This window comes from Myotis davidii, unplaced genomic scaffold, assembly GCF_000327345.1.
Source record: "Myotis davidii unplaced genomic scaffold, ASM32734v1 scaffold97, whole genome shotgun sequence".
NCBI lineage: Eukaryota > Metazoa > Chordata > Mammalia > Chiroptera > Vespertilionidae > Myotis > Myotis davidii.
Window position 1 is genome coordinate 2077919 of NW_006289392.1, and position 13384 is coordinate 2091302.

General features: G+C 46.9%; 1 protein-coding gene across 5 annotated transcripts in view; it reads right to left on the bottom strand.

Moving 5' to 3' along the window:
• The window catches only part of CADM1 (cell adhesion molecule 1), a 362854-nt gene that overhangs the window by 73595 nt on the left and 275875 nt on the right, over positions 1–13384 (bottom strand). The gene's annotated exons all lie outside the window — the stretch shown is intronic.

The following is a 13384-nucleotide window of genomic DNA, read 5'->3' on the forward strand; positions in this document are numbered from 1 at the left end:
TCCCAGTGCACAGTGGTCCCCCCCCTTATCCACAGGGGTATGTTCCAAGTCCCCCAGTGGATGTCTGAAACCACAGATACTACTGAATCCTGTATGTACTATGTTCTTTTCTATATACACATCCCTATGATGAAGTTTAACTTACAAACTGGTCACAGTAAAAGATGAACGACAATGGTAATACAATGGAACAATTATTAACACTATACAATTGGCTCTTGAACCACCCATGCAGTTGAAAATCCACATATAACATTTGACTCCCCAAACTTAACCACTCATAGCCTACTGTTGACCAGAATAATCACGTGAACATTCTCATAACATGTATTGTGTACCAGTATGTTCTATGTATGTATTTATATATGTAAGCGTATACTATAGACTTATAATGTTCTTACTCTGAAGTAAGCTAAAGAAGAGAAAATGCTATTCAGAAAATCATAAGAATGAGAAAACACATTTGCACTACTAGATGTATTTCTTAAAAACAAATCCATGGATAAGTGGGCCCACACAGTTCACACCTGTGTTGTTCAAGGGTCAATTGCACTTCAATAAAAATTAAATGTCCTCTCTCTCTCTCTCTCTCTCTCTCTCTCTCTCTCTCTCTCTCCTAATTTTTACATTTCCCAGCGCAAACCTAGTCCTGCATCTGTGACCAGCCCTCACTTGAAGTAAATGGCCTGGTGTCACTCATTTCGGGGACCCCTTGCTGGCTGGCTCAATGCTTTCTGCCACAGCACATGCCGTCAATCAGCACATGTCTTCCATCCAAGTCTTCCAGCCACACATTTTATGCCTTTTCCATCTTAACTAATAAGCACTTAACGTGCGCTGTGGCCATAACTTTTGCAGTTGGAGGTGCAATAGCAAAACTAGCACAAATTTCCTTTTCCTTCTTCACAATTTCAGGGATAGAAATTTTGTTCTTACTCTAGATCTTAGCAGCCTCAGCATAGAATGCTTTTCTTTCCTGAAGTCGAGAACTTCCACTTGGTCACTTACCGGAGGCCTTTAGGGCTCTCGTTGGCACACTGAACTGCCAGCATCCTCACTCTGGCGCTTTGGGGCCATTAGGTAAACTGCAGTGACTTGAACACAGCACTGGTGTTGATGCCGCAACATCAATGTGACAACTGAGGCGGCTGCTAAGTGGCTGACGGGCAGGGAGCACCGCAGCGTGGAGGTGCTGGGCAAAGGGAGGATGCACGTCCCGGGTGGGGCAGAGTGGGACAATACGCTATTTCATCAAGCTTAACAGAACTGCTCATAATTTAAACCGTATGAATTGTTTATTTCTGGAATTTTCCAGTTAATATTTTCTGACTACGGTTGACTATTACTGAAACCATGGAAGGTAAAACCATGGACAAGGGGTGTCTACTGTATAGGCAGTTTGATTATGTACTGTGTGGGAATGAGGACCTACCAACTCCAATTCTTTGGAATCTCAATAAAATCCTGAGAAGGGCAGTGGTTCTCAACCTTCCTAATGCCGCGACCCTTTAATACAGCTCCTCATGTTGTGCTGACCCCAACCATAAAATTATTTTCGTTGCTACTTCATAACTGTAATTTTGCTACTGTTATGAATCGTAATATAAATATCTGATATGCTATATGTGTTTTCCGATGGTCTTAGGCGACCCCTGTGAAAGGATTGGTCGACCCTCAAAGGGGTCGCAACCCACAGGTTGAGAACCACTGGCTTACAGTTCAATTTCTTAAAGTTCTGTTTTCAGAAACACACACCCTCTTGACTTATCTGAAGTCCCAGGCAGTACTGACTGTGCCCTCTGAAAAACCCCTCTAAGAACACGCCAGAAAGGCAGGGCTTCAGTCCCACTGGCATCAGGCAGACCTGCAAGTCTGCTTTGGTTTGGTGCTTCTAACCTTAGTATTATAGTCAGGGTCCCTCACCGATGTCCTAAACGCTCCCCAGCACAGGTAGGAGGAGAGAAGAGTGCAGTTGAAAAGCAAAAGGTGAAGCCATTGTCCAATGTCCAATCCCGCAGCGGCACAGCAGGGGATACAGAGGAGTATGACATTATTCGGGCCTTTGGGAAGCTGCAATGTGGGTGAAAACTGAGACCGAACCCCCGCAGGCAGAACAAAGGGGCAGCACCGGCCAAAGGTGGATGGTTGGTCAGGAAGAGGAAGAGAGAGACTGCCTCTGAGCTGAAGGATCTCAGGTAAATCTTTTAAAGACCTTGGGCCAGTTTCTCAGCAAAATGGGGAAATAAAAGCTATCTCACAGACCTGTTGGGGGAATTAGGATAGATAAATATAAAGCATGTAGCACTGTGTCTAGCTTCTCATAAAACTGAATCCATGGTGGCTGCTATCACCATCACCATCACCATCATTTCTCTAGATGTCACATCCAAACATTTATTAAGCAACTAGTATATGATGTGGGTAGGGTGGATACAACAAGGAAGGCTCCGTGTCCCTGCTCTCAGGGAGCTCTCTATATAATTATATATCAACTCAGCATAGCTTAGTCACTCCCTTACAAAACTGTCACATTAAGAAATAAAGGTCAACGATAAATACTAGTCTAAAAAAACACAAGGAGAAAGCACAGAAAGAGATGCAATTAGAGTAAGTGAAGGGTTTCCACCTGCTACCCTGGTTCTGCTGGAGGACCCTTTCGGCAAGCCAGAGTGGGAGAGCTTGCGAATGGGTGTCTGAGGTGGCGTTCAGGCAAAGCCACCTAGCAATAAGCCAGCCACTGGCGAGGATCAGAAAAGAGGAAACCAGAGAGCTAAGGAGAAATTATTAGCTCCACAGATAAATAATTCTTGGTGCTTGGGGAATAAACCGAAATGAAACCCACCCTGAGGTCTCTGATCCGGTGTGAGAACGCGGCCCGGGCTGTGGTGCGTGAGGGCAGGCCTGCCCGGCCTGGCCCGGGGGGAAGCTGAGTGGGCTGAAGTATCACAGAGGAGCAGCAAGAGGAAAAGTGACCAGGAGAGATGAAGGGCTGCTTGCTCTTCCTCGTGAGAACCCTTCCTCTGAAGGGAGTGCTTTATTCCCAGATTTGAGAAAAGAACAGGGAAAGGGAATTCTTGCCCATCAAGCAAGCTCTTCAAGGTGGTTTGGCCGGCCCTGGTAGAAGTCTGTGCAGAGAGGACAATACCCTCTTTCCTTGGGGAAACCCAAGCTAGTAAGAAAACGAAGGAACAACTAAACTGCACGATTCAGATGCTGTAACCCTCTCAAGTCATGGGACCTGCCTGGAGGAGGTTAGAATACCAAACTGGGTCTCCTGGGCTGTGCGGGAGGGCGCCTCTGTCTGAGGAAGTTAAGGTTATTAGCAGCACAAATGAGAAGCTTCCACTTAAAAAAGGGACAGGATGGCAGGCCTGGCTCACGGCAACACAACCAACGCTTGCAGACGCCGCTACTTGCACCTACGGTGGCTGAAAGCCAGTTGCAATTCAATTATTCCCCTAATAAATAGTTTTTGTGGAAATAACCATGTACTTTTAGTCTTTACTTGGAATCCTAGTATATTCTGAGTAGCATGTTCTATTCATACTCAGGCTACAAAATATTTGCCCAAGAGATGAGAGAGGAGTTGACCATGATTTTAAGCAAGGAAGGCAATAAAACAAAATCCGAGGGGTTGTTTCTGAGAAAGTCTGAATATTCTTAATTATTTCTTACAGCTGAGTAATGTAAGACCAGATCACCGTAATGTGTCCTCGCGGGTGAGCCATTCAGGGACAGCTCGGCCTCTGCAGCGCTGGCCCCGGCTGTGCCTGGCACACGGCGCGCTCTGCCAGTCCACGGCGGACCATCATTGCTGTATTAATCTTCTGAAATTTCTAAGGTCGACCTGAAATCCTGTCTCTGAAAATGCCAATTCCCAGCTATGTTAACAGGGTTGTAATGCTAATCTGAAACTATTATAAGTGATAATGAAATATTTTGCTGAAAGATATCTAACTGCCTTGGCTGATGATGGTGGCCCAAGGATGTCACCAGTAAATTATACGGGTCAGCTGGACAGCAGTTCTATTAAGTAGAGCTCCATACTTTGAGACGCCACGCGATGGCTGAAATGAAATAATGACCTATTTATGGGAGGCAAGGGAGTAAATGGCAGGGATGAAGATGTCTGCATGTCAGTACTCCGCCTGCCTGCAGCCTTTACATAAAAACACTTTCTGCTCACATCCTCAAACATTTCTTCCAAACGGGAGACGCACTGTGACGTGATAAATTTCCCCTTGAAACAGATATCACGACAATTAGGTTGTTACAAAACGCACTTTGAGGTGCAGCAGAAGAGTACAAACAGGCAGCTTTGGTGCCTTTCTTAAATAATCCATTTTAAAAACCTTTCCGATTTTCTAAAACACAATTAGCAGATACAGCACCTGTTCTGGGCCAAGGAAAGCCAAGTACAGACAACGCACCACAGCCATGAAATAAGGCTGCTCACAGCCGCACATCTATTTTCAGGGTGGACGGTGCCTGACACGTGCAGACACTTCTGACTGCTGACTGGTACAGACGGGAGAGGGTCAGGAGACAGAACCAAACTCACCTTTAGTTTCTATCAGCCACTGTCTTCCCAATAACCTCCTCATTTGCCCCACAATTTCTAAAAATAAAACTGTGGTATTGGAGAGGCCCATTCCCTCACAGACAAGTCTCCCGTAGTCAACTAGAAGTGGCTGGGCATTCGTCACCAGAAAGAAAACATTATCTAAAACATGGTAACATTTATTTTGATGACTAGAAAAGAAAGGACCATTTCAAGCTGAGTTGGTGAGGACTGGAGTGAGGCTGGGGGTGTAGCTGGCTCATAAATCCCCTATTAATTCAATCTTCACTTAGTTTAACTCACGGATTCCCTCCTGAAACACCCATTCTTCATAAATGCTATGTGAACGACATTACACGAAGCACTGCCATTGATGGAATCTATTCAGTCAACACCATGACCACCTGGCCGAGGGAGGGCACACCTCCCGCAGGAGCTGAACTGAGAAAGGGGTTCTGCGGCACCCCAAGGGAGGGAGGGAGAGGTTACCCAGCGTGAGGCGCTGAGCTAGCCGCTCTGCTCTCTGCAGGCTTCCCTCTCAAACCCCCGGAGTCCTCAACATCCCCACTGTGCGGACCAAGCACCTGGGACGAAAGCCGTTTTAATAAGTTGCCTAATGCCCTCAGCCAAGTGGCCGTGGTGTTTGAACTCAGCTCTGCCAGCCTCCCCCCAACCCCCCCCAGCCCTCACACTGGTCCTTTGGGCCCCGCCAGCATCAGGATTTGTTGCCAGGGCGCTCCTGGTGCTGCCTCGGAACAGGCACTTGTTTTTAAAGGGGGTTATTTCCCTTTGAGCAACTTCTAGTTTTTTTTTATTTCGATAATTTACCCAGAGCACAATTACCCACTTGGAGATGACAGAGAAGTGTCCTGCATGTAAAACGCCTTGTTTACTGCTGCTGCCTTCTCTCTGCCTCAGCACACTGGGCCCCAGAGGACACCCTCCCCCCACACACACTGCCTGCCCTTCATCTACGCCGGGGGGGAGTCCTCCAGTGAGTCCACATAAAAGGGCAAGTCCCAGTTAGAGCAGAACTAGGCTTATCCTGTGGCAACTATGGAAACTGCCCGACGCGGAGGGCCACCGAGGACTCGTAGCTGGGAAGACGGTTGCCCAGAGAAGGAACAGATCAAGTCCCGACCTACTTCTTCAGTAAAAACCACGTTAGGGAAACCTTTGCTTCCTCTGCTACATGGAAGTCTGGACCCAGTGTTAAGTCAGCACAGGGAGGCGTCTAAACAGGCCACAGTCCAACCAAAACTGCAGGTACTCCACCAAACCCTCCTCCTGATGAGTAGTGTCGGCATTCATTTTTAAAAGCCAAAGAATTCTTGAAATGTGACACCAATTAAAGGCTCGGGATTAGTAAGTTTTTCCCTCTAAGAGGTATCGAACAGTCAAAAAACTTGCGGGTTTTGAAAAGCTTATTTTCTCCTGTGTCTTCAAGCTTCCACTGGCTTTTCACCCATTCCTGTTTCTAGCGGATCCCATGTTTACAACGTTGGTTATATCCCCAACTAGGAAGAACAACCCCTACCCATATCACACCATCACCAAGGAGGCACCGCAGTCCTGCTAACGATTCTGAGGGCTAGCACCAGAAGTGAACACATCTCAGAAAAAGAGAAAAAAAATTAAGATTCTGTTGAAACCTTGAGGGAAAAATCTTCCTAACTGCCTATGTCCCCTGAAGTCAACGTAAAGGCAGTGTTCACTACAAATCATTAACAAACCCATTAAGATCTGATTTCTATCTAAGCAAGTATTGTCAGCATATTTTGTACATTTCCTTTAAAAGACTCAATCCCATCTTTCAATTCATTAAACCCTTCCTTGCATTTACAGTTTTATATCAAATCAGAAACCTATTTGAATTAATAAGAATTACAATAAAAGTAATTTGAAAATAAATTATTTGAAGTTCAAGCCAGGAAAGCTTTTGATGAAAGGATTTAGTTCCATTTAAATACGACAGTAACATTTTTAGCCACCTAATGTGCAGATGAGACAGTGAGAACCAGTGTCCGAAAAGAAGGGTTGGTCAACCGTGGATTAAGGTTAAGGGTGAGACCTCTTCAACGTAAACACAAGTTAAATTCAATTCAAAGAGAGGCAGTACATCAACCCTCCTGAACACTGGAGCATTTACTTAAAATCGAAAGCAGTCGTTCAGTCTGCTGTGGCAAAGCTCCTCTTACCCCTGTCGGCCCTCCTCCACGGTTTGCCATCCCAAAGAGTAAAGTTGAATGTTGGCTGTTGGCATCCAAAATAATGAACGCAAATCAGATAGCTCCCAAGCTTGGCGTGAAGCTAAACCAACTCAGCAAGTAACTGCGTGGGCAGGAGTATGTGACCCCGACAAAAACACGTGCATCACCTTCTTTTCCACAAAACCCTATGAATCCCAGGAGGACACACGCCTACAGCCACATGGCGAGCGGGAGGCACCGCCAGGCGCGGAGGCCGCATCTCCTAACGGGCCATCAAGGCACTTCTGTTCTTGGCTATTTCTAAATAACATTCAATGATTTGCTTCTAATTACAAAAGCAATATATGCTCAAGGTTTATTGTTTGAAAAGCTTTGTTTTATATGTAGTATTTGTAACACTATGACATGTAGATGGTCAGGATCTCATAAGCGTCTCCCGTAATGTAATTACTGTTGAGTCACTTGAGCTTAGGGAAGGAAAAAAATACTGACTTTAATCTAATCTCCTCTTATAATCAGTCCAAGGTGAGGCACATTTTTTGAGCAGCAAGGTAAAGAGTAAGGCCGCAGTGCTGGTTTTTCTTCAATTAAAATTGTTGCTGTCCCCTGAATACAAAACAAAAAATAGCATCTGACACAACATGAAGCTATTCGTGGATATTCTGTATACACATTCTTGTTTAGTTGACTAATGGCAAATTAACGTTCTCTATTTTAGCTTAAACACATACTATAGGTATGTTTGATTAGCACTGAATTCCAAAAGCTGATTACTATGCATGCTCTGATTATGTAATTACATAATAGAGCATAATGGCTCCTTTGGAGTCATTATGATCTATATGGCAAACATGTTTCAGTTTTGCTGGAGTTTAAATACACATTGAGATGACAGCTCATAATAAGGCCCCACTTCTCAGTCCTATCAGCTAAGCGGGCATTCTCCATCCGTCCTAACATCTTCTCGACCCCAATTAAGCCCATTGTGTCAAGCTGCAAACACTTTGAAGAAATTCCCTTTGTTTTCTTAGCATTCAAAAAAGGACATTAATTTTAAAAGCTAAAGGCCTGGGTTAAAAAAAAATAGCTCAAATTCCATCCTTCATCCATCTTCAAAGGTCTGCAGGGAACCCAATCAGTTCATTCATCACTGTTCAGATAACCACAAGGGGGTTAAAGATGGAGCTTCACCTTTAACTCCCAAATGCTCACGGGGAGACAGCCAGCACACTGATGCTCCCGGGTGCTGGCCACTGTGCACGCAGCTCGGGGCTGACAGCGTCACGCTCACCTGGCCGGACAGAGGGCCAGCTCCCCAGCCTCGGGTCTTGCAATAGCTTTGCCTGCTGCAGCTCCCTTGGAAGAGGTAGCTGTGAACTAGCACAGCCAGACTTCACCTTCACAGTTCCCGGCAGAACTTACCTAGTGGATAGATTGCCGTTAATTCCACCGTCATCTGATAAACTGGGAAGTAGTCAGGTTTAAAAACAGGACAAAAGTTATTGTAACGACCGTGGGAGAGGTCAATGGGGGAAAAGGAGACATAGGTAATACTATGTGTAATACTTTAAACAATAAAAAAAGTTATTGTTAATGAATTATGTCCAGTCTCGCGGATCCCCAGGAAGTCCGTTAGCCTTCCATACCTATCTGCAAGAGGAGCGGCTTCTTTTCCCTTCCAGGAAAAGGCTCCCTCACTCCATCCAGACTAAAGGTGACCGGAGTCTCAACTTTGAAGATGAATCAGCATCGAGCTGTTTTTACCTTCCCATCTGTTGGTTTTCAACATTACAGCTGAAAAACTGGGGTCAAGCACAGTCCAACCCGGATTTACATACGGGATGAGTCCCTCCTCGGGAAGGAAAGCATTGATTGGACGCGTGAACACTCTTTGCGAGGAAGACTGTGACAATAGAGAGTGGTTACAGCAGCTGTGCTGTGCTATTTCAATTTTAACCATCACATCAGCCTCCTTCCTTTTAAAGGACTCTGAGCTCAATAGACCTTTTTAATCAATGCCCAAAGCACTAAAGGGGCCAAACAATTATGATGGGAAGGTCTGAGCTGCATGATACCATAAAATGCAGAGGTGCAGTCCCAGCTGGAGACGGTTTGTGGAGTGATACCCACCCACTACACAAGATCCCGATGAGCTTTTTCATTACAATTCACTTAGCAAAGAAGCGAAGGGCAATAAAAGAAACAGCATAAAAATAACCATAAAAGATAATCATCATCACTAAATCCCTTTGTTCTTCACACTGAAAGGCAAAAACCCCAGACTCTTCTCTCCTCTCACTCCTTTTCATAGCTGGACAGGTTTCATGGCCTTTTTGTTCATCAGAAAGATAGCATCTTTGTTGGAGAGAAGATAGCCCAACCCTGAAGAAACACTCCCTCCAGTGGACAGGCTCTAAGAGAACTAAATGGGGGAGAAAGGAGCCCGCAAAAGCGGGAAAGCCACTGTGTGTCTGTCTGCGGGGGCTATGGCACTGAGGTCACCTTGAGGAGAGGCCTGTGAGTGGCTACATCTGCTGCAGGCTCCGGGAGGGGAGGGAAGGGCTCTCAAAAACATTAACTGAAAAAGAGGCATCGCCGTTGCTGAGGACTCGGGAGGAGAACAGTCTGAAGCCAGAGGCTTCGTCCAGAACCACCCGCCGGTGGGCGAAGCAGGCAGTGCCCTCGCCAAGGTTAGGTTCTGAGATGCTCGTTCATGGCACAGGAAGAAGAGGGCAGTTTTTGGAGGGGCTGCTACAGTGGCAACGCAAATCTGCGTGGCGTCCCGCCTTTCCGGCTACAGTGCTTCTCCTAGAGCAGTGGTTCTCAACCTTCCTGATGCCGCGACCCGTTAATACAGTTCCTCATGTTGTGGTGACCCCCAACCATAAAATTATTTTCGTTGCTACTTCATAACTGTAATTTTGCTACTGTTATGAATCTTAATGTAAATATCTGATATGCAGGATGTATTTTCGTGGGAACCAGTGGTGCAGAATATTGCTGCCCGTGAGTGTGGACTAAGGGGAAGCAATTTGCATCCTAAAGGGGATGCAGCGTGCAGCCAGAAGCTGGGAGCTGACAAACTGCACTCTTATATCACCCAGTTAGCTACGCCTGGGTAATGGGAGTCCACAGTTTTAACTGAATTCACATATCGAGATATTTACATTTCCCAAACCACGAGCTAATAATAACTAAAACAAAAAGTTTACATGATTATAGCTCAAAATACACAAAGGAAGATACAAGCATTGGGCTCTTTATCCCTATAAAGACTTAAGGGAATTTGGACTCTCTCTACCCCAGAAGAGACCTCAGTGCCCGCAGCCGAGCTCTCACTCTGTGAGGAAGACGCTAGATTTCAAAGCCTCGGAGATGCCGACTGGCTCTGCTGTGGCCACAGGCTTTTTACATTGGATTTCCTCCTTACAACCCCAACCTCAAATCTCAATGGAGATGGCATGTGTATTTCCCTGTTTTTTATACCCTGCCTTTAAGTACTCAGTTCAATATCCTTTTCTCTTTGCCAGGAGGCACCATGATTAAACTCGGGCCACTTTTTGTTTCAACTTACTAAACGCTGATTTTCCCCTCTGCATGTGCCTCTAGGGCAGTGGTTCTCAACCTTCCTAATGCCGCGACCCTGTAATACAGCTCCTCATGTTGTGGTGACCCCCAATTTCATTGTTACAAATTGAACATAATTAAAGCATAGTGATTAATCACAAAAACAATATGTAATTATATATGTGTTTTCTGACGGTCTTAGGCAACCCCTGTGAAAGGGTCGTTCAACCCCCAAAAGGGGTTGCGACCCACAGGTTGAGAACCGCTGCTCTAGGGTGTATACTGACGATTAGTATAAGATACTTAAGATCACAAGGCTATACCACGTAGCCATCATTACTACACACAGGGAAGAAAAAGGAAGTGACTGCTGCTTTTTTCCACATCTGGACGCAAGAGAAAACACATTCCTTCTTTTCCAAAGGGTTCATTATTTGTTTAAGTTTTTTAGTATAAAAAAGCCCACTGTTCCTGGAGGGGGCGTTATTTAATCACCCGCATGGTAACAATAGCTAACATAGTTTTTCAGTGTCTTCTCCTGCCAGGTGCTATGCTTTGCTGTTTACGTGATCTCACTGAACCTCACAGCAGTCCCCTGTGCTTTAGTCTTATCAGCATCCCCATCGCAGAGCTGAAAAAACTGAGACTTAAAAGGTTAACTATGTGGTGGAGCCACTATCTGAACCGATGTCTATTTAAGTCTAGCTCTGGTGCTATGACTATCTGACTGTGTTAGTGAGGCTTTATGATGCTAAAAGGACAGGGAGGAGCTGATGGAGGAATCGAGGTCTCATTTCTATGACTCAGGAATAAAACGAAGGTCACGCTCAGCACGTGAAGGGATCTGAAGCCATGCGCAATCAGGATGCTCCAACGTGCAACACCGATAAAACCGGCTCCATACCCGAGTCAGATACTGGGCCTTTGGTATTTAGAGAAAAGATGTCTATTCTGCCGAATGATCTGGACTCAAAAGGCCACTCAACTCCAACTTCAAGCATTTGCAGTATCTGCTTCAAGGGCGTTCATTAGTACTGACAATCTATGTGGCTGAAATTTGGCTGTAATGGCAGTCTCTCTCCGCACCTCCTCGTGCACTCTTCCTGCCAACCAGGGCCATTGAAAACCTTCCAGATTTAAAGCTGAGAGCCGACAGGACAAGCAAGCAAGAATATCAGTTGGAACACATCAGATATGGACTCAGAGTGAATGTCAGCTTCAACTGACATTACTACAGAAACAGAAAGTGGGAAACGGTTTCCCATTCCTGTTCTAGAGAGTGTTCCGAGTGTGCGTAATACAGTTTGTTCAAGAAACAGCTGTGAATCCATGATGATCACCATGCTGAATAACGCGGCACCACTCGGCTTCCCTTTCCTACCAGGAAGCCAAGAAGCTTTGGACTATGATACGAAATGACAATTTCTTAGCTGGAAAAGTGGGTCCTGCGACGAAGCCCCTTGCTTTGGACAGGTATTCCCTCTATCACCCGTCAGCCACAGAGCAAGTGGTGGTTTTGAAAGGCCCCGGCTCTTGAGTTGCTGGTCGCAGCTGAGTCTGGGAAGAAACACAAGAATTGCAAAGCTCTTTTCAAGCGAGAGTTTGATGAGGGGCCTGCGTGTGGAGAGCGGCCCAAGGAGGTTCCCGAGGCTGCTTCCGTGATTGCCGAGTCCCACAACGGTGCTGCCATGACAATACCTGGCGAATGACCAGCAAAACGAGAAACGGGGCAGAAGGACATGGCTGTGCCGTGTTTCCACTTGTGCGGGGCATCCAAGGAGAAACGAGACCTCAGACTCAGAGAGCAGGAGCTGGTGCAGCAGTGCTGAGCTCACCAGGGGTGGAACTGGGAAAACGGGAAATCGGACTCTGGTTTTCTACTTTGAAAGGGTGAAAGCTCTCTCTCCTCTGGGTGTATTATGAGGATCAAGCGAGGCAACGTGTGCAGCAGTATTTTTACGCTCCAGCAATGCTAAGTAACGGTACGCTCTTCATCCTGCAGCGTCGGCGCGGTCTACCTGCAGCCTGGGTCTAACTGATAGGACCTCCCTCTGATCTCCCAAACCTGCTGGGTTTCCCATTTCAGAGCTTTCGCCATTATTCTTTCATGCCAAGGCCGGCTGGAAAGCAGAGTTAGGTAAAACATCTTCATCACTCCCATGAAATCGTGTAAATCCACCATCATAACCTTGAAAAGTGTAAGGCGACAGCAGGTCTAGGCAGAGGAATGGACACTTTAACCAGCTTCAATCTCTAGCACTAACGATGAAGTATTTCTGGCGCCTCCTTAGCCAGGGCCACACGGGGTTGGGAGAGTGGTCTCCACGTTCCAAGGAGAGGAGCATCACCAGCACCAGCTCCTCGCTGGGGACCACAATGGCCAACCCCCCAGGGACCCAGCTGGCCTCAGGGGGCACGGCTCTTGGACGGGAGCTTTCCACAGAACTGGCTCTCCCGCTAATGCATGAAACATTAGAAACAAAACAATGTCCACCGCTTTCTGACTCCCCCTCCTTTGTCATATACAGGGAGGACCCCTGAGCTAATGAAAGCTGTACGCCAGCTTGGCCCTTCTCTAAACAAGCTCAGTCTGTTGGGTTGTGTCCTCTGTGCTTCCCTTCCAGGCTGCGGCCACTTCTCACTGACGCGCCTTCCTTCACTACCAGGGCACGAGCGCTGAGGAAGGTGTTGAGACCACTCCTGCTCACTAACGAGACAGGGTGTCCAGGATGCTTGAGGTCCCCAGAAACCTGACCTCACTAAGTGGTGTGCTTCTGTGGCGGGCGGGGGGGGGGGGGGGGGGGGGGTCCCTCAGCCCAGCCTGCCCCTCTCACAGTCCCGGATCCCTCAGGGGCAGGAGGTGACCCAGAGATCAGGATAAGGCAACACACCTCTGCTGCTGCCACTGCTGGCAGCGCAAGTCTTGGCCGGCCCTGGTTAACTGGGCCTCAGGCAGCCCTGGGTGGCTGGGCAGCCGCTAGCTGAGGCTTGCCTGTGCCTTGGACCACACCTGGGCGGCTGGGAGGCTGAGGGGACTGGGGGCTGC